Source organism: Lynx rufus, unplaced genomic scaffold (assembly GCF_022079265.1).
Source record: "Lynx rufus isolate CCGP_SWC_20201006 ecotype Redwood Valley unplaced genomic scaffold, mLynRuf1.p SCAF_3, whole genome shotgun sequence".
NCBI classification, from domain to species: domain Eukaryota; kingdom Metazoa; phylum Chordata; class Mammalia; order Carnivora; family Felidae; genus Lynx; species Lynx rufus.
In genome coordinates, this window is record NW_025814845.1 from 102427794 (window position 1) to 102455406 (window position 27613).

Sequence of the window (27613 nt, forward strand, 5' to 3'; positions counted from 1 at the left end):
GCAGACTCCAGGCTCCAAGCTGTCAGCACAGAGCCCGACGCTGGGCTTGAACTTACGGACCTTGAGATAATGACCTGAGCTGAAGTTGGACCCTTAACCAACTGAGCCACCCAGGCGCCCCATGATTTCTCTTTTTAAAAAGCAAGAAAATAATACTAAAGTTTAAAGCTTTGAAATCATACATTGCTTTGTTTGATTAATTTCTGAGAGGCACATATCTGATTATATTGTATGTTTCTTCGTTGTTTCTCAGAGGATAAGAACAGCAAGTTAATAAATAGCAAAGATGTGAATAGATCTTTGGAATGGGTGAAAACCCTTTCATTTGATATTAAGGTGAGAGGAAACATGAGGCATAGGAAACAGACTCCCAGACCGGGTGTATTAGAGGAACAATTCATCTGGCAATGGAATATTTCAGCTTCTGAAGCTAATATTTGTCCATAGGAATGATCACAAGTTCGTTATCTAAGTTATATTTGACTTTTTGTATTGATTTTTCATATATGACACACTGTCATCATTGGTCCAAGTGTGAGGCCTGCTTAGGCCTTTTTATAAGAGTGTATTTTACTCAGTCCAATCTCTCCTCTTCCTTCACTTTCTACACAGAAATCTTCTCAGATTCTGTTTTCCAGAGAACCCAATCTTTGACATTATCCCTGGGCTTTTTTCAACAAATGATGCGGAAGCACTTGTACATCCATAAGCAAACAAATAAAAATAAACTACGACTTAAACCTCACACCTTATACAAAATGACCTCAAAATGGGTAAAAGAAATTAAGTGTAAAATATACAATCATGAAACTTTTAGAAAAAAATAGGACAGAATATCTGGCATATGAAGAGGTTTTCAACATCATTAGCCATTAGGAAAATGCAAATTAAAACCACAGTAAGATCTCTTTACACATCTATCAGAATGGCTAAAACAAGAAATAGTGACAATGACAAATACTGACAAGGATGCAGAGAAACTGATCACTCGTACACTGGTGGTGCAAGTGTGGAATTGTACACTGGCTTTGGAAAACGGTTCGACATCTTCTCATAATATTTAAACATGTAATTACATGTAACACGGTTATTGGACACTTTGGCATTTATCCCAGAGAAATGGAAACTTACATTCATTCAAACAAACAAACAAACCCCTGTACATGAAGAATGGCCGCTTTATTCATAATAGCTGAAAACTAAAAACCACCCAGATGGCTTTCAGTGGGTGGGCAGTGGAACAAGCTGTGGTACATCCATACCACGCAATACTACTCAGCAATAAAATGGAAAAATGACTGATCCAGGTGGTGGCCTGAGTGCATCAGCAGAGTTGTAATGAGAGAAAAAAGCCAGTCCCCAAATGTTACATACTGTAAAATCTCATTTATATAAGATTCTTGAAATAACAAAACTATGGAAATGTGGAACAGGTCAGTAGTTACCAGAGGTTAGGGATTATGTTGGGGAAGCGTGGTTATACAAGGGCACCCTGAGGGATCCTTAGGATAGAATGACTCTAGGGGCCCCTGGGTGGCTCAGTTGGTTAAGCGGCCGACTTCCACTCAGGTCATGATCTCGCAGTTCATGGGTTCGAGCCCCGCATTGGGCTCTGTGCTGACAGCTTGCAGCCTGGATCCTGCTTTGGATTCTGTGTCTCCGTCCCTCTCTGCCCCTCCCCCACTCCTGCGCTCGCTCTCTCTCTCTCTGTCTCAAAATTAAACATTAAAAAACAATTTTAAAAAAGATAAAATTACTCTATATAACTGAGCAATCGATTCACAGACCTACACATATGATAGAGTTGCATAGAACTAAATATGCCCACAAAAATAAATACAAGGTAAACTTGGGAAATCTGAATAAGTTTGGTGGTTTGAGTCAATGTTAAAATCCTGGTTGTGGTAATATGCTATAGTTTTGCAAGATATTACCGTTGGGAGTAACTGCATAAAGGGTGCACAAGATTTCTCTGTATTGTTTCTTGCAATTGTATGTGAATCTACAATTATCTCAAAATAGAAAGTTTAATTTAAAAGTACAATGCTTGTTTTAGAGCTTTATCGTAGAGTACACTACAAATCGTCTTCCGGGACTTCTTTTTTTCTTTTCTTTTGGTTACTCCAGCTCATCCTATGTGACAGGTTAACTACCAGGAGATATACGGTTTCTTGCATGTAGATTTTTTTCATTCATTTTTACTGTTGTTTAATATTCCAATATGACTATAACGTGTGTATTCTCTTTGTTTTTTTTTTAAGTTTATCTATTTATCTTGAGAGAGAGAGAGAGCGAGCAAGCAGGGAAGGGGCAGAGAGAGAGAGAGAGAGAGAGAGAGAGAGAGAGAATCCCAAGCAGGCTCTGCACGTCAGCACAGAGCCCTACATGGGCCTTGATCTTATGAACCATGATATTGTGACCTGAGCTGAAATCAGCATTCAGATGCTTAACTGACTGAGCCACCCAGGCACTTCTATATGTGTATATTCTTCTCCTGATTAGCATTTGTGCTCTTCGCAGCTGTTGTTATTACAGACAGTGCTGTGAACAGTCTTGCCTTGAAACGCATGGTAAATGTGTGCAAGTGTTTCTAGTTCTCTGATCTGCTCCCATCGTTCTTTCTAATTTGGGATTTATTTGGCGTTCCTTTTATAAGTAAGTTCATTCTTTTCCAACTGTTTTTCTTTTCTAGTTTAAGATTTAAGGCTATGTATTTCTTTCTAAACATTGTTTCTGCATTTTGATGTACAGTGTGATTATTTTTTAGTTAGTTCTAAGTTATTTTAAATTTGCATCATGTCAACTTCTTTCGCTATAAGTGTTTAGATGAGTTTTTTTAAATTTTCAAATATATGAAAATATTTATTCATCTTGTGTTATTGTTGTTTCTTTTACATTTTTAACTGAAGTGTATTATCCTGAAAGAACATGATCTATATGATATCTACACTTTGATATTTATTGTTACCTTATCCGTAGCTGAGTGAAATGATAAATTTTGTAAATGTGCCTCTATGCACTCAAAAAAATGTGGTTACTCTAATTTGAGAGCACAGAAACCTGTGTATCTCCATCAGAATAAACGCATCATTTTTACTATTCAAATAATACCTTTAATTTTGGAGGGAGTTTCTATTTGCCTCTTCAGTGATTAATAGAAAGATATTGAACTCTCCCTCTATATTAGATTTACCTAAACTTGTCAGAAATCTATACATTTTTTGATTTATATAATTCAAGGCTAGCTTATTAGAGACAAATGCAATCATAATTGTCATATCTTTGGGTGCATTTACACACTGATCTTTTATATAGTGACCCTAAAAATGTATTTTGCCTTAATGTCTATTTTTTTCTGAAATCCTAATAGCTAAATTACATTTATTTTCTCTCCTGGTTTCCTAAAAAACTGAGCTAGTTACTATGAAATGTAGAAAATTTTCTTTCATTCCTTCTAAGTGTAGAAAACAATAAACAATGAGTACCTTGGATTATACTGGGATTATCACTTATGATTAAAGATGAACCAAATTTAGTAAAAATTTTAAATTAAACTTAACTTTACATTATACTTTATATTTTTAAATATTTATTTGTAATCATGATGCATTGACAATGTTGATGTAATCATTTTAAATCATATATAATACAGCATAAGTCCCATTTTATTTCCTCTAATCAACTTTTTAACATTTTTTAAAATTTTTATTTATTTTTGAGAGAGAGAGAGAGACAGAGGGTGAGTGGGGGAGGGGCAGAGAGAGAGGGAGACACTGAAATGGGCTTCAGGCTCTGAGCTGAGAGCACAGAGCCTGACGTGAGGCTTGAACTCGGGAACAGCAAGATCATGACCTGAGCCGAAGTCGGATGCTTAACCTACTGAGCCTACCCACATGCCCCCTCTAATCAATTTTTAATTACATGTGTGAAATCAAACAATACCCTCTCTTAAAAAAAAAAAAAAGTAAGAAAAGTGCCCGTATTTACTTTAAATAGATTCTTACGAGAATGAAGAATCTCTTGAATAGGGAAAGTTAGGTAGAGTTGTGTACCATGTTACATTCTACATTCTGATAAGTCTGTCCCCATCTTTATAATGTCCCTTAAGTAAGCCTTATGCTGTCCTATATTGCCATGTTCATTTTAGGCAGATAAATATAGACATGGAGATATAACTAAGGTCATTTAGAAGAAAAGACAAGCAACACAATAAAAACTTAAATGGATAAGTATCCTAATGAATTAATAAGTAAAGAAATAAAATGGTCATCTTTTCTATTAAAATAAGTCAGATAGGTTAAAAGCATTCAAAACAGTGTTTTGGCCACTGTAAGCTATTTAGCTGATGTTATTAGAATCTATCCTAGCTGTAAAATACTGACCCTTTTCTGAGTAGCAAATTTTGTGCTTTTATCAAGTAATTAGAATATTTTGAAGCTTTCCACTTTGGCAAGGTTTGGGGAAAGTCTCTGCAAAAAGTAAGGTCATCGCTCTCCCTATTTGTGGAATTTTAAGGAGTCAATAAAATTTCTGAACTTGTTTTATTTGTGACTTTTTAAATTTGTTTAAATTGTTTAATTTTAGAAGAAACCTGATGGAAACAGAAGAGACATTGGCCATGGACACGTGTCTAGTTTAACCTGCGCTTCCGGAGCAAGGTTGACAGCAATTACTACTCACAGCCTTTCAGCTTTGTCTCCAGACACGCAGCTCCCTCATCTATCTTTCAAAAGCACAGGTCTTATCATGTTACACCTCCCACCTCCTGTCTTAAAAAATGTAAGTGGTTATCTATTAATTTCAGATTTATGTGGTCAAGTTTTGACAATCTTTCAAAGCCAGGTCATCTCCTAACCAGGTCAGAATTTACATTTACAAATTAATTTTATACTCTTCCCCTGCTTTCATTAACCCTATGCTGCTGTCAAACTCAGGGATGGTATATATTCTTTTAATCATGCTAGTTTCTCTCTTTGGCTGGTTCTTTACCTCAGTCTTTACCAAGGGTGGCTAATGTCCTTTATTGTTCTGCTCAGATAGGATTTCACCTCTTCAGTGAACTTTGGTTCAGACCCTTTGTAAGCTAAAAATGTGCTCTCTTTCTTCTGAATTACATTATTATCATATTATGTGTAGAAAGTAGAAAATATGATTTCTATGATAGTATATATTTATATGTCTTCAATTTCCCAGCAACCTTTTGACATTTGATGAACTGAGTCACTGTGCTGAGAATGAGAAGAGAATGGTGACCCTAACATAGCATTCCATGTAGACAAAAGGTTCATTCAGCCAGGTGTGGGAAAACTAAATCTTGTTTAGACCAATATAGGATAGTTCCGAATTATGAATGATGAAACAATAGGCCGAATTACTAACAACCTGCTAGAGTTGGTATAAACGGAGAAAAAAATCTGTAATGTGAAACTGTTAACTCCCATTGTCCCTTTGGACTCTCCTCTTCTGGGCTGTTTTGCTGTTTGTGACATGAGACAGACTGTTGCCATGGCTGTCATTAAAGCAGAAGATAAGAAGGCAGCTGGAGCTGGCAAGGTCACCAAGTCTGCCCAGAAAGCTCAGACGGCTAAATGAATATTGTCCCCAATGCCTGCCACCCCAGTCTTAGTCAGTAGTGGGAAAATGGTCTCAGAACTGTTTGTGTCAATTTAGCCATTTAAGTTGAATAGTGTAAGACTGGTTAATGATAACAGTGCCATCCGAAAGTCATCGGAAGGGAAGGAGAATGTTTAGTGGACCATTTGTATGCGGTCTGTGTGGCAGTTTTAAGTTACTAGTTTTTAAAATCAGTATCTTTTAATGGAAACAACTTGACCAAAAATCTGGGGCAGAATTTGAGACCCTAAACAAAAGTTTTATGAAAAAAAACAAAACAAAGCAAAACAAAACAAAACAAAACAAGGTTAAAGAGGTGCATACTCCAAGTAAAACCTCTTACAGTTTAGACTTTAGCTGAAGAATATTACAGTGTTGACAAAAGCTTTTTAATGAGGCAGACTTTCCTTCTAAAGCCAAAAAAAAGATGATGTATACACATAGTTAGCAAATTATCCTCATGTGTTCAAAGGAGTTAAGATTAAAATTTGGGCTTCATTTTGTAGGCTAGTATATATCAAACTAAGTCTGCTGATACATTCTCAGGTGTTCAGATTGTAAAGAGGTTTTTAAAAATTAACTTTTTACATTGGAAAAGTGTCTATTCATGTCTTCTCGTTTCTTTACCAGATTATTTTTTTTGGGGGGGGGTTGAGTTTGGTAAGTTCTTAATAGATTTTGGACACTAACCCTTTATTTGATGTGTCATTTGCAAAGATCTTTTCCTATTCCATCATTTACCTTTTAGTTTTGTTTTTTGTTTTGCTCTGTAGAAGCTTTTTATCTTGATGAGGTCCCAGTAGTTCATTTTTGCTTTTATTTCCCTTATCTCTGGAGACATGTCAAGTAAGAAGTTGCTGTGACCAAGGTCAAGGTCAAAGTTGCTGCTGCCTGTTTGCTCCTGTAGGATTTTGATGGGTTTCCGGGCTCACATTTAGGTCTTTCATCCACTTTGAATTTATTTTTGTGTATGGTGTAAAAAAGTGGTCCAGGTTCATTCTTCTGCATGTGGCTATTCAGTTCTCCCAGCACCATTTGCTGAAGAGACTGTTTGTTTGTTTGTTTGTTTGTTTGTTTGTTTGTTTTATTAATTGGATACTCTTTCCTGCTATGTCAAAGATTAGTTGGCCATAAATTTGTGAGTCCATTTCTGGGTTCTCTATTCTATTCTATTGTTCTGTGTTTGTTTTTGTGCCAATACCATACAGTCTTGATAATTACAGCTTTGTAATACAGGTTAAAGTCCAGGATTGTGATGCCTCCAGCTTTGGTTTTCTTTTTCAACATTACTTTGGTTATTTGGGGTCTTTTGTGGTTCCATACAAATTTTAGGATTGTTTGTTCTAACTCTGTGAAGAATTCTGGTGCTATAGCAACAATAGCCAAATTATGGCAAGAGATGAAATGTCCATCTACTGATGGATGGATTAAGAAGATATGGTAAATACATACAATAGAATACTATTTGGCGATGAAAAAGAATGATATCTTGCCATTTGCATGCAACAACGTGCATGGAACTGGAGGGTACTATGCTAAGCAAAATAAGTCAGTCCAGAGAAAGACATATGATTTCACTCATATGTGGGATTTGAGAAATTTAACAGATTAACAGAGGGGAAGGGAAGGAAAAATAAGATAAAAACAGAGAGGGAGGCAAAACATGAGACTCGTAAATATAGAGAACAAACTGAGGGTTGATGGAGTAGGTTAAATTGGTGATGGGTATTAAGGAGGGCATTTGTTGGGATGAGCACTGGGTGTTATATGTAAGTGATGAATCACTGGATTCTACTCCTGAAGCCAAGACTACACTGTGTGTAAACTGAGGGGAAAAAAGGGAGAGAGAGAGAAATCACCAGCATCCAAAGGAAAAAAAAAATAACTTTTTACATTTATGTAATTACCTAAAATTAACAAAAAGATATTTTGACTCATTTAATCACCACTTAAAATGCTAACACAATTGCTAGCAGCCTACCTATTTCTGTCCTATGACTTTTTCCTTCCCTTTCCTTCCTTTCCTTTCCTTTCCTTTCCTTTCCTTTCCTTTCCTTTCCTTTCCTTTCCTTTCCTTTCCTTTCCTTCTCTCATGGGCTAAATCCTTTCTGTGTGCCTGGAATATCACCCTGTCTTGCTCTCCAAGGACTCCCCTACTGCAAGTAACTTTTTTCCCCAGAGTCTACATTCACTGATTTCTTCCTTTCATTTTACTTATTTCCATCTGTACACAACTATGATGTTTTGTCTCTTATCTTATAAAATCCCACCCATGGCCCTTTATACCCCTCTACATATTGTACTCCCTCTGTTTACATTCTAGAAAAAAAAAATCTCCAATGATAATACCTAGTTCCTGTCTCCATTTTATCACTTCTCATTCTATTGTAAATATATTCTAATTGGTCTTCCATACTTCCATACTCATAATTCCACACTCATAATTCTACTATGACTGTTTTGTGAAAATCACCAATTACCTTTTCATTACCAAATTAACACTCTGTTCTTCACCTCATACAGACTTCCAACAGCAGACAGTAGAGTTGAAAAGTCACCCCATAGTGAAACGCTTTCTTCTCTTTGGAGACTGTATTCTCCAGACTTTCTCTTACAATAAGGGTCTCCTCATCTGCAAGAATTTAAATGTGAGTATTCCCTAGGGCTCACCTTCTCCTCTTCTCTTCTTTACTTCCCTCTCTTCCCTTCTCCTTCCTTATTCTTGTCTGTCTTCTCTGAAGTTCAGTTACTCCAGCCACATGTCTTTAACCATCATCCCTATGCTAATGACTCCCAGTAGTCCTTACATCTTCAATGAACTTTCGTCCAAATGTCAACATGTCATTTTTACTTAAATGTCTAATAGTATTTCAAACTTAACATGTCTAAAACAGAACTCTAAATTTCCTTCCTCTCAAATCTATTCTTCCATACCCTTTTTCTACATTGCTCATCCAGATTTGTGAGGCCTGTTTTTTCCCGTTTCCAAGTTTTTACATCCAGCCCATCAAAAGGTTCTATTAGTTGTACCTCCAAGATTTTTCCAGTTCTTTATACTTCCACTCTTTTTTTCATCTCTGAGAAACCAATTCATTTTCCTACTTCCTTCTTTATGCTTTCATTGAGGAGTTTACATCAATTTTCCACAGAGCAGTCAGTTATTTTATTTTTTATAAGGGCATCACCTCATATAACTCTCCATTTAAAACCCACTGATGATGGCCCCTTGTACCAGACTAACGTCTGTACTCTTCCTCGGTGCCTACAAGGCTCTCCAGAATCCCAGGAGAGCCCCAAATATGTTTCTCTTGTAATCTCACACCACTCTCCATCTAGAATGCTATTCTCTCACTTTGCTTGGGTGGCTGCTTCATGTAATCCATTTCTTGTTTGAGAGTCATCTCCTCAAAGAGATTTTGATCACTCATTTGAAATTAGAAGTGTCTGGCACTCTGTTTAAATTCTTTCCCATCAGCCTATGCTTTATTTATAGTCTCTATGACCATCTAGAATTATATTACTCATTCTGCCCATGAATATATGAATTTGAGAAGAGTAGAGATTATACCAGTCTTGTTTCTGATATACTGTCTAAGACTACCACAGTGTCTGGTACATAGGAAATACCCAATGAATTCAAAATCAAATGATGACATGAATTTGATACATTTCTCAAAATAGGGTCCTTAGACTTCAGGAGCCTATAGAAATATTCCTAGAGTTTGTGAGTTCCCAAGTTTGAAAAGCAGTCTTAGATCATAGGGATCTAACAAGAGCTTATAATTTGAAAGTATATTAATTTTCTAGGACTGTTATAACAAGTTTTCATGAACTTGTGGCTTAACAACAACAAGAATTTTTGGCGCCTGTGTGGCTAAGTCAGTTAAGGGTCTGCCTCTTGGTGTTGGCTTAGGTCATGATCTCACAGTTTGTGAGTTCAAGACCTGCATTAAGCTTTATGCTGATAGCACAGAGCCTGTTTGGGATTCTATCTCATCCTCTCTCTGCCCCTCCCCTGCTAACTGTCACACACACTCTCTCTCTCTCAAAATAAATAAGTAAACTTAAAAATAAATAAATAAATAAATAAATACATAAATACATAAATAAATGAATAAATAAATAAATAGCAGGAATTTATTTTTTTCATAATTCTACAGGCCAGAAGTCTGAAATCAAGGTGCTGGCAGGGGCACACTCCCTCTGAAGTCTCAGAGAAAATCCTTCCTTGCTTCTTCTAGCTTCTGGTAGCTCCAAGCATTGTTTACTCATGGTTGCATAATTCCAGTCTCTGCTTCCATCTTTGCATGGCCTTTTTCTCTTCTCTGTATGTTTCTGTGTTTCTCTTATAAAGATTTTTGTCATTGGATTTAGGGACTACCTGGATAATCCAAGATTATGTCATCTCAAGATCCTTAATTACATTTGCAAAGAATCTTTTTTCCTAAATAATGTTACATTCATGGGTTCTGGGATGTAGTCATATCTCTTGCAGGACCTACTGTTCAACACACCATAGGACATATAATAGGCAGTTCAACCTGACCACAATGTGTAGTTGTCCTATCTGGGCGGTAAGTAATGACAGAGGCCACCAGACTATTGCAAAGTGGTAGGCAGTGATGCTCTGAAATAATTCTGTGACATAAAACAGGATGAAGAAAAGAGACTGACCTCAAGACACATTTATTAAGTAAAAAGCAGCATAATTTGAGGATCCATCCACTTCACAGGTTTTATTTCCTTTGGAAATTTTTTTTTATTTTATAATTGGCACCCACTAATCCTTCACCCTGCTATGAATGGCAGCAATGAGAGCAAACCTGGACAACTGGACGGAATGTAAAAAGTTGAGAAAAGAGTATGAGACAACCAGCACCACCAAAACCAGTCCATATGTTTAGTCATAGAAAAAATGTTTAAGATTGATGTTTCTTCTCTAGTCTACCTTCAGGCTACACGTCCATTAGTATATATTCCTTGCATAAACCCATTGTTTCATTTGTTTTTACATAGCATCACTTTTTGCTGTTATGAAAGCCCCTCGTTTATATTGAAGAAAATTTCATGAATACCAAAAGGTTAAAAAGAAATAGAAGCATTAATATTACAGTCCCCAGAATGAACCAATATTTTTATTTATAAAAGTTAAAAGGAGGGGTATTTGAGTGGCTCAGTTGGTTAAGTGTCTGACTCTTGATTTTGGTTCAGGTCATGACCTAATGGTTCATGAATTTGAACCCCACTTCGGACTCTGCACTGTCAGTTCAGCTTGAAATTCTCTCTTTCCCTTTCTCTCTGTCCCTCCCTGCTCACACTTTCTCTCTTTCTTTCTCACTTTCTTAAAAAAAAAAAAGTAAGAAGGTAGTCATTCTCTGTTATCTCTATTATCACACCATGCAAAAATGGCTGTAGAAATGGCACCAAACTTTAACTATTAGGGCATGTGTGAAATATATTGTGAGCCCCTCATGGCTAGGCCTCAGCCTTCAGAGGCAAAAATTCATATATAATGAGGATGCTACACATTGTCAACCAAGAGAGACACCATTCAGAAGCCATAGAGAGGGGCGCCTGGGTGGCTCAGTTGGTTAAGTGGCCGATTTCAGCCGAGGTCATGATCTCATGGTCCGTGAGTTCGAGCCCTGCATCGGGCTCTGTGCTGATAGCTCAGAGCCTGGAGCCTGCTTCAGATTCTGTGTCTCCCTCTCTCTCTGCCCTTCCCTCACTCACGTTCTGTCTCTATCAAAAAATGAATAAACGTTAAAAAAATTAAAAAAAAGAAGCCATACAGAAAATAAATATTTTATTTTTTTTAATTTTGTTGTAGAGAAAGAATGAGCAGAGAAGGAGGAAGAGAGAGAGAGAGAGAGAGAGAGAGAGAATCTTAAGTAGGCTTCACTCTCAGCACAGACCCCCAGTGTGGAGCTCAATCCACGGCCCAGGATCATTACCTGAACCAAAATCAAGAGTCCGACAATCAACTGACTGAGCCACACAATCACCCCAAGAAAATAGATGTTTTTAAAACATTGCTTTAAAATATATTCTGCATTTAATTCACCTGCCTTTGAATATGGGCTGGACTTAGTTGCTAATTTCTAATGAATAGAGTGCAGAAAAGGAAAAATAATAACTTTATAGTAGAGAAACCTGAATGCATCACCTTAACCATTGCCAGTAGTAAGTCATGTTGACTCCATATACTCTTTGATATCATGTAGTGAGCAGGGCACTTCTCCTCTGTAGAAGTCTTGCAACAAACAACAAACCTCAAAAACAAACGAAACAAACAAGTAAATACCCTCAGTCTAATTATAAGGAAATACCACACAAACCTAAATTTAGAAACATTACAAAATGCCAGGACAGTGTTCTTCAAAAGTGTCAAGGTCATGAAAACCAGGAAAACATAGTACTGTCAAGACCGGAGTAGACAGAAGAAATACATTTAAAAAAAAAATTGCAACTAAGTGCAATATGGTATCCTGGACCAGAAAAAGGACATGGGGGGGGGGCGGGGACCTAATGAAATCCAAATAAAATATGTAGTTTATTTAAATAGTGTTTTACCAATAATTTCTTCCTTTTGATAAGCATGCCATCATTACATAAGATGTCCATATTAGGGGGATCTAGGTGTAGGGTATATAAGAATTATTTGTATCTCATCTAAAATTATATCAAAATAAAAAGTTTAAAAAATTACATGTTTTCCACTTCCGTGTACAAAAATAGGACCTCAGACTTGTGAGTGTACATTTTCAGTTGAGCTGTTTTTTCTAATTGACTACTTAATGAAGTTTATGCCAGGGTGACAAACTGTAGGAATTTTTAAATTTAAAATGTTTCTTGATTCTTTAAGGCAATTCTGGACAGAATAACTTTTTTTAATGTTTTACTTAAACATTAAACATTAAACATTAAACATTTACTTTTGAGAGAGAGAGAGAGTGCACAAATGGCGTGGGGGCCAGAGAGAGAGGGAGACACAGAATCCCAAGCAAGCTCCGGGCTCTGAGCTGTCAGCACAGAGCCTGACACAGGGCTTGAATCCATGAACCACAAGATCATGACCTGAGCCAAAGTAAGATGCCTCAGATACCTAACTGACTGGGCCAGCCAGACGCCCTCAGAATATTTATTTTGGATGTATCTCCTTTCATATCTATATTTATGTCTATCGATTTTTATCTTTCCATTGAGCATACTGAAAGTGTTTTCCATGTCATTAAATGTTCATACCATCTTGATAGCAGAAGAACATTCCACTGTTCATTAGATTATGATTATTTAATTCTGTTAACTTTGATGTATATTCATATTATTTCAGTTTGTGCTTGTCCTGGGAATTAGATGAAGTTTGTTTTTCTTTGTTATGATTTATTGGGAAGCAACAATTTACAGAGGGAAGTGATGTTGCTGTCTTGGATGTAGAATCTTCAAGGTTTTATCAGCACTCAGACTCTGTAAAAGGAAATAACCAACTAAGTCACACGGGAATAGACATGACATTGTCACAGTTGTTACCATTTACACATTATAGAGCAGAGACGTGATAATTTAGAAAAATAGGTCACAAGGGACTGGTGTATCTGCAGAGCATCTTTGGCGAAACAGTAAAGGAAAGAATTCACTAATAATGAACCATAGTGTGAAACTCCATAATCTGCAAAGCATCCCTATACCTAATTTTAAAAACAACTATCATTCATATAGCTCTTTAGAATGTCTTCACATATCATTCATTTATTTTAAGTCAATATATATTCTTTAAAGAGAATCTTTAGGTTGAGAGAAAAATTGAATAGAAAGAATAGAAAGGTCCCAAATACCCCCTTCCTCCATTACAAAGTATTACTGACATCCTGGTCAACTAATGTAGTACATTTGTTACAATTTGCGAACCAATGTTGATACATTGTTATTAACTGACATCCATAGTTTACATTAGAATTCACTCTGTGTTGCATAGTTCTATGGGTTTTGAGGAATGTATTGTCCATTATTTGCCCCATAGAATAAAATAGAATAGAATAGAATAGAATAGAATAGAATAGAATAGAAGTCAAATGTGCTATCCACAAAGATAAAGATGCAGGAGTACAAGACTGAAAAACTCCTTGAGCAGTTATGCAGTAGGATACAAGATAGAATTCTCTTAATTACAGAGCTAAAGAAGATTGAGAATCACAATATTACAGACTTTACCTCTAAAGCAGTATTACTATGGCATCCAGGAAGTCTATGGACTTCATTCTTTATGGAATGACTCCAAAATGTAGATAATCTAGACAAATAATAAAGTAGGAATAACAGCAATTTTTAATTGATGAATCTATGAATTTAATATTATTAAAGAATAACTTTCCAATTCAGTGATTTAAGAACATGATTCCATAAATACTGGTCCAGTTGGTTCCATGTTAGTGTAAACAAAATCTTGGTAAAATGTTAATTAAAAAAAAAAATCAGTTTATTTTGCTACCTCATTCTATACAACCAAATAACTTCTGAATTGGTTAGAGAAGTTAATTATTAGAAGGTAGTTCAATTATAAAATAAGCTAACCAATTCTTTACAAACTCTTCCAAAAATAGAGGAATAGGGAACAGTTAGTTCCCAACTAAATGCATTAGTTGGTCAGTATTACCTTGATACCAAAGCCACATAATGCCATCACAAGAAAATTGAAGACCACTATCTCTTACAAATATTGATATCAAAATCCTCAACAAAATCCAGAAATATTAATACAGGTAGATAGTATAGTACACCATGACCAAATGAGTTTTTCTCTGATAGATTGGTTTAACATCTTGAACATCAATTAATGTGATACACCACATCAATAGAATAAAAGACAAAAATCACATGACAATATCAGGAAACACAAAAAAACACTTGAAAAATTAAGCATCCTTCATGAAAAAAATAAACAGGCTATTATGCCATAAGGGAACTTTCTCACCTGATAAACTGAATTCACAAAGACCCACAGGAGTTAATTTCAAACGAAATGATGAAAGACTGACTGTTTTTTCTCTAAGTGTCTCTCACAACATCTATACCTCAATGTATTAGTAGTTCTAGTCAGGGCAGTTCAGCATAAAAATGAAATAAAAGGCATCCAGATTAGAAAAAAAAACTTTCCTTACTTGCAAGTAATATGATCTTGCATTTTAAAAAGTCCAAAGGAATATATTTAAAAATTATTAGATATAATGAGGTTAGAAAGGTCACTAGAATATATAGTCAACAAAAACAGGAAAGAATTGATATCCAGAAGGAAACCCACACACTTAATAGTCTGTTGAATTTCTATAGGAGTATCCAGACAAATAAATGGAAAAAGAATGCTTTTTCAACAAATGATATTGGAAAGTAGATATCCATTAGTGAAGGAATGATGCTTGAACCTCTACCTCACACCATCTACAAAACAAAACAACAAAAATAGCTTCAAAATGGATCAAAAGCCTAAATGTATAAAACCCTTAGTAGAAAATGTAGGCATAAATTTCCGTAGTTCTAGATTAGACAGTTTCTTAGATAAGACAATAAAAGAACAAGCAACACAAGAAACAATAAAAAAGATATCATCAAAATAATTTTTTAATTTTATTTTTAATATTTTATTTATTTATTTATTTATTTGTTTATTTATTTTTAAATATGAAATTTATTGTCAAGTTGGTTTCCATACAACACCCAGTGCTCATCCCAACAGGTGCCCTCCTCAGTACCCATCACCCATCCTCCCTTCCCTCCCACCCCCCCCCCCATCAACCCTCAGTTTGTTCTCAGTTTTTAGGAGTCTCTTATGTTTTGGCTCCCTCCCTCTCTAACCTTTTTTTTTTTTTCCTTCCCCTCCCCCATGGTCTTCTGTTAAGTTTCTCAGGATCCACAGAAGAGTGAAAACATATGGTATCTGTCTTTCTCTGTATGACTTATTTCACTTAGCATAACACTTTCCAGTTCCATCCACATTGCTACAAAAGGCCATATTTCATTCTTTCTCATTGCCAAGTAGTATTCCATTGTGTATATAAACCACAATGTCTTTATCCATTCATCAGTTGATGGACATTTAGACTCTTTCCATAATTTGGCTACTGTTGAAAGTGCTGCTATAAAACATTGGGATACAAGTGCCCCTATGCATCAGCACTCCTGTATCCCTTGGGTAAATTCCTAGCAGTGCTATTGCTGGTTCATAGGGTAGATCTTTTTTTAATTTTCTGAGGAACCTCCATGCTGTTTTCCAGAGTGGCTGCACCAATTTGCATTCCCACCAACAGTGCAAGAGGGTTCCCGTTTCTCCACATCCTCTCCAGCATCTATAGTCTCCTGATTTGTTCATTTTGGCCGCTCTGACTGGCGTGAGATGGTATCTGAGTGTGGTTTTGATTTGTATTTCCCTGATGAAGAGCGATGTTGAGCATCTTTTCATGTGCCTGTTGGCCATCTGGATGTCTTCTTTAGAGAAGTGTCTAGAGGAGAAAGCAAGAAAAAACCTCTCTGACCTCAGCTGCAGTAATTTCTTACTTGACACATCCCCAAAGGCAAGGGAATTAAAAGCAAAAATGAGCTATTGGGACCTCATGAAAATAAAAAGCTTCTGCACTGCAAAGGAAACAATCAACAAAACTAAAAGGCAACCAACGGAATGGGAAAAGGTATTTGCAAATGAAATATTGGACAAAGGGCTAGTATCCAAAATCTATAAAGAGCTCACCAAACTCCACACCCAAAAAACAAATAATCCAGTGAAGAAATGGGCAGAAATCATCAAGATAATTTTTAAAAGGCTTTGTTCTTCAGAAGACAACATCAAGAAAGTGAAAAGACAATGCCCAGAATGGAAGAAAATTTTTGGAAAGTGTCTATCTGATAAGGGACTTGTATCTATAAATAAAGCACTTTCACAAGCCAGTAATAAAGGTAATTAATCTAATAAGAAAGATAAATAAAAAAGGAGCAAGAAGGCATACTATGATTAAAATGTTCATAAAATGAAGTTCAATATTATTAGCTATAAAGAATGCAAATCAGAATATCACTATGATATACTTTCAGATCCATTAAGGTGGCTATAGTAAAAAATACAGAGAATAAGAAGTGTTGGCAAGAATGTGGAAAAATTGGACCCTTTGCTCACTGATAGTGGGACTATAAAATGGTGCAGGTGCCTTGGAAAAATAGTCTGGATATTGCTTAAATGATTAAACATACAGTTACCATATGACTTAGTAATTCCACTCTGAGGTATGTATCCAAGAGAACTGAAAACAAGCCATGTATATTTATAGAACTATAATTGTGCATGGATGTTTATAGAACCGTTATTCATAACAGCTCAAAAAAGAAAACAATTCAGATACTCATCAACTGATGAACGGATAAGTAAAATGTGTGTTATTTATACGCATTGTGAAAAAATGCTCTAAGATTTTAAGCATTGAGGTGGGGTAGGAGGCTGGTTCATTTAGAACTAACTTTCCAAGTATTTTAAATGAAATGGACTTAATGCAGGGAGTTAGGTGCATATATAATGGTTACGAGGACTAGGGAAGCCAAGTGTGAGGCACCTATTACTGGCTTTCAGTCACAGATGCAACTGTGATCCAGAAAATAGTGAAGTTACTGCCACTAGAGGTCAGGAAAATGCAAAAAATGACTATTAGTGTCTCAACTGCCCCCACACCCCCAAAGTGGGTGATTGAAATGGATTCAGACCGCCCTTGTAAGAACTCCTATCTGTCAGAGCCTTTGTGGCTTTCACCTCTGGCAAAGAAAAATTGGGCTCTATGTTTTATCTTTCAGGTTACATACAAGACCATATTATCAGTAGAATCTAAACCATATCCAGAAACAAGGAAACATGCTATATCCATTAAATAAACACTAGATAGATAGATAGATAGATAGACAGACAGATAGACAGATAGACAGTTAGAGTAAATGAAATAAGGCACTTGTCTAAAGGCCAGGATAGCACAGATGCCAGCAGCACTGTATATGGTAATTTAATTCCAAATTGAACTAAGACTATATTCATTTGAGTTATTCACAGCCTTGTCAGAGGATTACAAGCTAATTTTTCTGGGGCACAAAAGCCCTAGCTGCAATCTGGGAATGTCTTACTCCTGTTTTAGAAGAATGGATTTAAATGTCATTAATTTCCCCTGATGACTCAGAGTTGATTTTATTTAGGTCTCAGTTAGTGCTAAACAAACATCCACACTTTCCTCGAATCTGTTAGTCATGATTTGCATTGCTTTAAGTGGTGTTATCACCTGCAGTAAACTATTCTTTTTACTTCCTTGTGATGCCTGGGGGTGTTGGTGTCCCAGCTGCCATCTGGCAGCCATTGCTAAGCCAGTGGCCCCTTTTACTTTTCTTAGATTAGTCATCATAGGAAAGTGCAGTGTTCATATGAATGTCTGTTCTATAAATGAATGAAGAGGAGCCAGCTATGCTCAAAGTCAAAGATTTGAAAATAAATGAGATTATTTTCAGAAGAATTGAATAGGATTTGAATTGAAGAAGTTCTAGACTTACACATAACTTTCCAAGTTTTACGTAATCACCAGATTCCATGTGTGCTGTTTTATTTTCATTGCCTTTAGGTAATTCACTGGCTCTGAGTCACTTGATTTCTATTTACTTATTTCCTTTAATCACTTACCCCTCCACCCTCTGACCTCCCTTTTTTTATGTATCTCCTTCCTACTTGGGCACGTTTGGCTTGCCTATGTGGCTCTAATCTTCAGTAAGTGGATGATTTTCTCAATAGGATGCTTTTTAGTATTTCCCTGGCATTGTTTAGCATCCTACCCAGAGTGTCAGCTTGCATCCTCATAGCTCTAATACACAATAGAATATACTCTTGGGCGAAGTGGAAAGGAAACTCTTGTCTGGTAGGCAGAGACATAAATACCAGGGCAGACTTAAGGGTGGTTATGGAAGATAAGTAACTGGTGCGGCTTTTGATCCTACCTGTTTATGTCAGGAGGATCTTAAGACAAAAGAATGAGCAGAAGGAAAGTCAGAGTGAACTTTGTTTGTGAAGAGGTGTTAATTAATGGTTTCCTGAGTAGAGAAGAGGCACGCAAAACTTTTGATCTTGGCAGATCCTAAGAGTGGCACTGTGAATTAAAGTTCCAGTTTGTAAGCATCTGAACAACAAGAGCTACATCTGTGCAACTGGCTTTGTACAGCCTTAGTAATGCAGTAAAGGGCTTCTGGTAGACTCTAAGACTGCATCCAATGAGACCAATATCTGTGATGATTAGACAATGTGCTAGGTTTCTCTCTTTCAACCTGGGAGCAGGTGATGCTGTTTATATTTATGTAAAAATTTACTTATAACCTTCAATATACTTAAATAATAAATAAAAAATAAATTTAAAAAATTTTATTTATGAGGTTAACATTAATAAGAATGATTCAAGCTGTTGCCCACATCCCAGTGACTAAAAATATTAATGGTAGTAAAGAAAACCAAGAGGGGTGCCTGGGTGGTTCAGTCGGTTAAGTGTCTGACTTCAGCTCAGGTCATGATCTCACGGTTTGTGGGTTCAAGCCCCACATCAGGCTCTGAGCTGACAGCTCAGAGCCTGCAGCCTGCTTCAGATTCTGTGTCTCCCTCTCTGTCTGCCCCTCCCCCACTTGTGCTCTGTCTCCCTCTGTCTCAAAAATAAATAAACATTAAAAAAAAAAAAAGAAAACCAAGAAATTATTTGGGGATGGAAGTGGACCAAAATATTATGAGAAAAAGATTTTCCACTTGCTTATCCTATTCTTCCAACCCTGATTTATTTGTTCAGTGCCACATACTATTTCTGTTATGTACTTGCCAATCTCCCCTGCAAAACTGGAAACAACTCTACGTTGGAGGAAACTAGATCCAAATGCTATCATAATGACTAGGGCATTTTGACTAGAGTAGACTATTTTAAACATAACCTATGCCTAATACTAGTCGTGGGTCCACAGCAGGGAGCAGAACAGTGACAGGAATTTTGGATAGGACACATAGTTCATGCAGGGATTTGGTAACAGAGAAATCCACAGGAAACAGTCCCCTGTCTCTTTATCTTCATTTTTCTTCTGATTCTTACTTGCTTCAACATTATTTCCAACATGCTGAACTCTTGAAGATAGGTCGTGAACAGTAGATAGGATTTTAACAGGCAGAAACAAAGCTGGAATGTTTTTGAGGGAACAGCCTGAATAAAATGAGGATTATGATTGGTGAAGTGGACTCAGTGAAGGAAAATATGCCTCTGACACAAAAATCATTTTGAGCTGAAGACAATAAGAAGGAAAAAAGGCAGGGAAAGCTCTCTCTACCCTCCCCTTTCCTGCCTAAAAGCAGAATATAGTTTTTCTTTTTACTGGAGACAAACTCTTAGCAGCACAGAGGTACCAGAGGAATATGCAAACAAACTTTACTCCATTACTCCCCTCCCACAATTTGCTCCTCTTGGAAGCATGAAACTTTCTTTTCTGCTTTCTTTTCTTCTTTTCTGCTGTCATTTTCTACAAGTATGTTTTTTTTTTTTTAAGATGCTGTATAAGCTGGAATTCTGACCACCATGCTGAGTTACTTTTGTCAAGATTTCTCCTGTGATTTGCATAGCATATATTAATAAACTGTTTTTCTCTTGTCAATCTTACTTTTTGTTAAAGAGCCCAGCTAAAACCCTAAGATGGGTAAAGTTTTCCCTCCCTTAGAATGGTTGGAGTACAGAATATGTAAGCAAGAAGGGAAAGAGGTATAACCTTGGTAAAAGGTTGTGGCCTACGTTATGGGTAGGAAGTAAGTGATAGATTAAATTCTCAGTTGAAGAGTTTAAGCTTAATTCAGTATGCAGTGAGAAATCATTAAAGGTTTTAATTGTAGGGAAGTGACTAGAAAAGAGTTGTGCTTTAAGAAGTTTACTCTGGGGGCACCTGGGTGACTCAATTGGAGTCTTGATTTCAGCTCAGGTCATGATCTCACCATTTGTGGGATCAAGCCCCACATCGGGCTCTGTACTGACAGTGCAGAGCCTGCTTGGGATTCTCTCTTCCTCTCTCTTTGCTCTTCACCCACTCATTCTCTCTCTCTCTCTCTCTCTCTCTCTCTCAAAATAAATAAACTTAATTTTTTTTTAAAGTGTACTGTGGTATTGGTGTTCACTCACATATATTTACTAGCCAATTATTTTCATAATAATGAAATATACATTAAATGCCATGAGAAATAAAAAGGATAGCATGATAAACCTTCTACTTCAACAAGCATACAATTTAGAGAACCATTATAAAATGTACATTGGAGCTGTGCTACCTAACACCAGTAATAAATATCTTAAATGTATGGAAGAAATTGAGAGGAGGGACAAACTGCTTTTGGCCATTGGAAGGATCAATAAGGAAGCTAAAACAAGAGGCCAAGCAAGAGGAATTTAAAATTTTAAACCACCAAATAAATTGCAGTCAGAATAGAGAGTGCATAGAGAAGGAATGCTGTAAAAGTACTCAAGAGACTTGGCCACCATTTTGATTAGTGAGGTAGTGGGAAGAAGAGTTAAAAATGACTGAATTTATCAAGCTTAGATAAGCAGGATTCATCCATTCATTTTCTCATTCATTAATTTGGCACATATTTATATACCAAGGACCATGTGCCAGCATTTTTTTAGTTGTTCGGAGAGAGGGATGAACAAACTAGTCCTCATGGAACTTACTGTTTAGTAGGGGGATGATAACATGAACAGAGAAACAGTGTTGAATGATCAAAACTGGAAACTAGAAGGAGAGGTTGATTTGGAAGGAAATCTCATTTATAATATTTTGAGTTTGAAGAGCTGATGAGGTATGAGTTTAGAAAAAGGGGAGGGCCGGAGAGATAGATGGTTATTGATTTGTTCAGTGGAAATAGTTCACACCTTAAGGATAAAAGGACTCATCAAAGCAAATCACAGAAAGCAAAAATAGTGTTTAGCGTAGAAACTTGGGAAATACCAATACTTAGGACACTGAACACTTGAATAAGAGTCAATTAAAGAGACAAAAAGAGGGATGGAAATTTTGGCAGCGGCAGCACATGCCACAAATATCAAAGAAGAAATGAATAAACAAACAAACAAAAACAAGGAGCTCACACTGTTCAGTTGAACAGGGAGTGTGAGAATATAGACTGTCTAACATGGCAATTACAATATAGTAGTCAGGGCAGAGGCCAGATGGTAAGTCAGTCTTCTGTGTGAAAGGAAGCAGAGACTGGATAAGAACTTAAGAGAGGAGTAAATTATGAGAAAGTTGTTTTATGACTATTGGTCATGCATGGTCACAAATAAAGGAATAGGAATTTTTAGAGCCAGAAAGAAGGAGAAAGCAACATGAGGAAACAGGTACCAGTGAAGAAGGAAGTGTGAGAAAGTGAGATTGAGTACGCACACAGGGCCTTGGCAAGGAAGACGGGAACCTCTTCCTTAGAAGTGTGTCAGGCATGCAGAGATGGTAAGTCTAAAGTACGGGTGCACTGAGAGGGAACTCTGAGGAAACTGCTGTCAAATAGTCCTGATATTCTTGATAGCTTCGAGAGAGAGAGTGATTTGGAGGGTGTTGGATTAAGCATCTAAACATGAAAAATAGAGACAGTTTGAAATAACTACAGTAGCAAATGAAATTATGACTCAATGAATGATGGATCAAAGGATTACTCCCTAGCCAAGAGGATCAGTTGAAATTAGAGAGTGTTTGTGTGGAATGGACCAATGTATATGATTTTATGATTTCTTTCAGTAAGCATTGGCTGCCTGGTGGCAGAAAAAAAGGTCTGGGTGATCCTAATTCCCCTTTCTCATATTCTACCAATCTTGCTACTGGCAGGGACTAGGGTGATCCATCTGGTGTCAGATGAGATACAAAGGGTTTTTCTCTTCATGTTCTCCATGGTTTGTTTTACTTCTTTGATGAAAAGACGCTGTATGCCAAAGTGAAGAAAGCAAAGTCACCAAAACATAAGCCCACTCATCTATCACTGACAGTGTTTCAGACTTATTTAGCCCAGTTGTCGTGCTGATGAGTTGGGATAGAATTGCCAGAAACCTGAGGAGAAAAGTTCTCAGAAAGTTAAACCAAGTGGGAGTAATTCATTTTCTCAAACATGGAGGGAAATGTCTCTCCAGTAGCAGTAGGAGATCACACTCCACCTTCAGAAACTCTCTGTATTGCATAGCAGGAACCCCAAGTACTTTCTGTGGCATTTCTAACTCCTCCTGTGGGAGCCTGGAAGACTTGTTGCCAGTCAATGTAGCTGATCCTTATGGACATTTCCACCTCCAGCATTCTGAAAATTTATATAATATAAAGATGTTGAGCTTTAATATGCATAATTGTGACTCACATCTTAAGCTCAACCTCAGAATCCAACTGGGAACAGGGTAAATATAGTTTCTGATCATCACAAGTGAATGAGTCAAAAATATGTAATGCACATAATAATAAAGACAGTAAAATAGCCCAGGAAAATAGGTTTTTTTTTAACTTTAAAGGAGACCATTTTGATAATATAAGCCTGAAGGGAGGCACATATTCATTGTAATCCATCCACTGAAAATTAGGAGAAATCTCTCACCAGAGAATTTTTAAACTACTGTAGTCTCTCTTTTCACAATTAATTTTGCTAATGGTCAAGTTCTTAAGTGAGGCAATATCATCCAAGTTCAGCTCTATTCTTTCCCAAGCCAAGGGTCTGTTGAAAGGATGCCGTAATAGAGCAAAGATAGGGCTTCTTTGTGCCTTTTGATGGAGTGAGACAGAATGGCATCAGATTGGGGATAACTTTAAGCACTATCACTGCTACATGAGGAGATAAAACAGAAAGCAGTCAGTGTCTCTGAGTTGTTTTGAAGCAGAAGCCCTGTACTTGAGCAAGGGATAGTTGTAACTAGAACCGGCTGTAGTCTGAACTAAGAACTGCTGTTGGCTGTGAGTAATGAATTCTGTGCCTGAGGTCTGTGTTATTACTTCTGTTATCCAATATCTTGCTTCCAAGGTATATGCTATTGGACTTGGGCACATTTATAAAAGAACAGCATAGTATAAATTTCTAGAACTGATGGAGACAAGGAAAAGGAAGGACTGCAGTATAAAGCACTCTCAGCGACTTCCTCGGAAGGGAGGAAAGGAAGCAATCTAATATGTATTAATGTCTTTTTATGTGGCTGGCTCTTTTTAATATATTACATCACCATCACTCAGCAACTTAAGTATATTAAGCTCATTTTTAAAATGACACTAAGGCTAAGTATTTAAGAACCTTGCTCAGTCACACAGCTGAACAGACCAGACCCAGTGATTAGACTTGTCAAATTTATCATTGCTTAGTGTGTCTCAAAGTATGGACTTTGGACCAGCAACATTAGCATCACCGGGAAACTTATTGGAAATGAAAATTCTCAGGCCCCCCAAAAAACCCAAAAAACAAAAGAAATAAAATAAAATTCTCAGGCCTTATGCCAGACCTACTGAATCAGAAACCCTGAGAGTGGGGCTCAGCAACCTGTGGTTTAACAAGCTCTCTAAGTGATTCGGATAAATACTGAAGTTTGAGAGCCACTGAACTAGTCAAAAGTCAGAGTTCCCTCCCAGTTTGCCACTCTATCCCCACTATATGAGAATTTTAAAAATTGGGATATTAAACCGGTATGTGTCCATACTATGTGTCCATAGCTCCGTCATCCACTTGGATGCATTTACTTAGGCACTCATTCATTCATTCCTTCCTTCAACAAGTACTATATAAAGTATTCAATACTGATAACAGGTAAAGAAGTTAAGACAAATTATGTGGTGTTAGAGAAATATGGCGGGCACACATGAAACAGTTATGTAACAACAAGAGGTAATATCCAGTAGCTGACAGAATGCAGAATTCAGAGAATTCCTCAAGATTTGGGATGAGAAGGATGTGATGGAACTGTCACAATAGACCTCATGGAGAATATAGGACTGCGGGATGATCTTGGGAGAATGAGAATATTAAAAGATAGTGGTGATGCTAGGGTGGTAGTGGGATATTTCATTGCTTAGAAAAATAATCTCTTTTCCTAGAAAAATATTTTTCATAATTCCCAGAGCAATATCCTGTTTTCCTAGATAAGGATAATTGCCACACTGTTTAAAGCATTCACAAGAGGAAGCTGAGGTATAAAGAGTCTTGGAACCTGAATGAAGAGACCTGGGTTCTATCCTCTCACAGCCAATGGCATTTGACAAACCTTCCATTTCCTTATGTGTAAAACAGGAGTTTCTGCACAGCACTTGTTGACAGAGTTGTTGTAAAGAGTAGAGGAGATAATACCCATCAGGGTTTCCCAGTGTGGCTTTTATGTATGTACTAGGAAAAAAGTTCAATTTTCAAGTAAGTAATTTTGGAGAACAAGGAGTTAAATTATAAGTTCAAGAGATAATGACTCTCCTAGGGGAGAAATCGGTATGTGCTACACCCCAAACTAATTGTTCTATAGAATTCCTTTATTTGAGGAGAACCTTTTAGCATCTTCTAGGTCAAATATTTCAGAGAGTATAGTCTGAAAAATGGTCACCCTTATGATAGTATCTGGGCACAGTGGTGATCCCTGAATGTTAATTTAACTAGATTTTATGCAGACCAGTTATAGTTCATCTTTGATCTCATCGTACAGTAACGGAAATGACACAGGAATATGAACACATGGCCAGCTGTTCTAAAGTCCCGTGACTATAGGTCAGCATAGACTCTCTGTATCTTAAGACTTTTGCCGACTTAAATTTTACACAGAATATATCGGTATCTGAAAGTGTTCAGCCTTTTAATATTTTGAAGCTCAAAAGATGCGATGACATTGCCAAAAAGTACTTTTCATGGTTGATATAATTTATAAATGTAACCTGAAGGTTTTATATGTAATAAGTATTTACATAGAAAAATTATATGCATATGCAATTATACATATATATGTATACACACATAATATGTTTTATATGGGCAACTATATCCAAGTAAGTGTTGTGATTGGTGTACATAAATAGGACAGAAGTTATATATTGTATTTTATAGTCATCACATATTTTCCATTCCCACTCGGTATGTCAAACAGTGGGCAGGTAAGTTTGAAAAGCATGACAGAACATTTCCCACAAGATACTCGTGAACTGGTGGATATTCGTGAACACAGCAATGCCCATGTGTACTGTAGTGCTAAGAGAGGGGCAAACATCCGATGGAAGTCAGAAGAGAAAACAATTAATTCTGTTGGGAAGGAGCAACAATGGGAAGTTTCATCAAGAAGGCAATTCTTGACCTGGGCCTCAAAGAATTATTTTAATATGTTCAGGACAGAAAAGGGGGTAGGTTCCAGGGAGAAAAAAAAATGGTAATAATTTGGAGAAAGTACAAGAGTATCAAAGTGCAAGTCCCATTCAGAAATAATAAATAAATTGGTATAATGAGATAATAACATGAGAGTCGGCAGCAGGAGGCTTTGGCTGGGCATCCAGGTCAAAGCAAAATTGTGAGGATTGATAGCGACAAGTTCAGGAATTAAGATTTATTCTGAAGAACACAAGGTGGTATCAGAAAGATTTGTAACAAGAAAAATCTTTACTTTTAAAAGATAAGTCAGTTAATTGAGCATCTGACTCTTGATTTCAGCTCAGGTCCTGATCCCAGGGTTGTGGGGTAGAGCCCTGCATCAGGCTTTGCACTGAACGTGGAACCTGCTCAAGATTCTCTCTGTCCTTCACCCCTCTCCCTCACTCGTGTTCTCTCTCTTTCTCTCTCTCCCTATCTCTCTCTCTCTCTCTCTCTCAAATAAAAAATAAACAAATTAAAAAATAAAAAGGTGTTTCTGACTTCTCAGGGAAATATTCTAGGTGAATCCAATATTTAAATGTAAGGGATAATAATAGTAAAATACCTATCTAGAGAGCACTCGTAATATGCTGGGCATATCACATTACTCCATGCCAAGTATTTCATAAATTTCTTTGCTTTAATACTCTCATAACAAAAGGTAGAAATTCTCTTCCTCATTTTAGACATAAAGTAATGTGCTTAAATTCACATGGTTTAAAATTAAAGAGCAGAACTGAAATCCAAATTTGTGGAAATCAGTGTCCTTAACAACTCTTCTATGTCTCGTTAAAAAAATAATAAAATAAGTAGAAGGAAATATAGTGAAAGTTTTTTTTTTTTCAACGTTTATTTATTTTTGGGACAGAGAGAGACAGAGCATGAACGGGGGAGGGGCAGAGAGAGAGGGAGACACAGAATCGGAAACAGACTCCAGGCTCTGAGCCATCAGCCCAGAGCCCGACGCGGGGCTCGAACTCACGGACCGCGAGATCGTGACCTGGCTGAAGTCGGACGCTTAACCGACTGCGCCACCCAGGCGCCCCAGTGAAAGTTTTTTTTAACTTCTTGAGTGTAAAAAAAGACTTTCTAAACTTATAACAAAGTCATAAAGATAAGTGATTAAGAAAAAAAATAAGAGATGTGATTATATAAACATTGATTCCTTTTACATAGAATAATTATAAAAAGGTAGAAACATAAGCAACAAACTAGGAAAATGCTTGCAACTTTTATGACAGAAAAATAATTTTATAACATATAAATATCAAGTATTTCTAAAACATAAGTAAGAAAAATATGGGCTCCCCTTACAGAAAAACAGGCAAGGACAAAAACATAAAAAAAGGAATACTATTGGGAATATTTAGAGATAGAATGTGCGGAAATAAGCACATTCATGCAAAATTGATTGGGGTATAACTTTTTCCTCTTTTTGGAATAAGGTTTGACAATGTGCATCATAATGTAAAATGCATATTCTTTGACCTGATAATTTCATTTCAAGATATTTTTCTTAAATAAAGAAGATACAGTTAGATAAATAGAGACAAAATAAACTACTTAGGAGAAAAGAGACTTCGCAGGATTAAATAAACATCTTAT

General features: G+C 36.6%; 1 long non-coding RNA gene across 1 annotated transcript in view; it reads right to left on the minus strand.

The window, feature by feature from the left end:
* Positions 1-11592: 11592 nt before the first annotated feature.
* LOC124520721 (uncharacterized) overlaps positions 11593-27613 on the minus strand; it is a 57208-nt gene continuing 41187 nt past the window's right edge. Inside the window, exons 3-5 of the long non-coding RNA XR_006964386.1 lie at positions 13825-13903; positions 12859-13080; positions 11593-11885 (exon numbers count right to left, since the gene is read on the minus strand). This is a non-coding gene — a long non-coding RNA (uncharacterized LOC124520721). The remainder of the gene's footprint in view (positions 11886-12858; positions 13081-13824; positions 13904-27613) is intronic.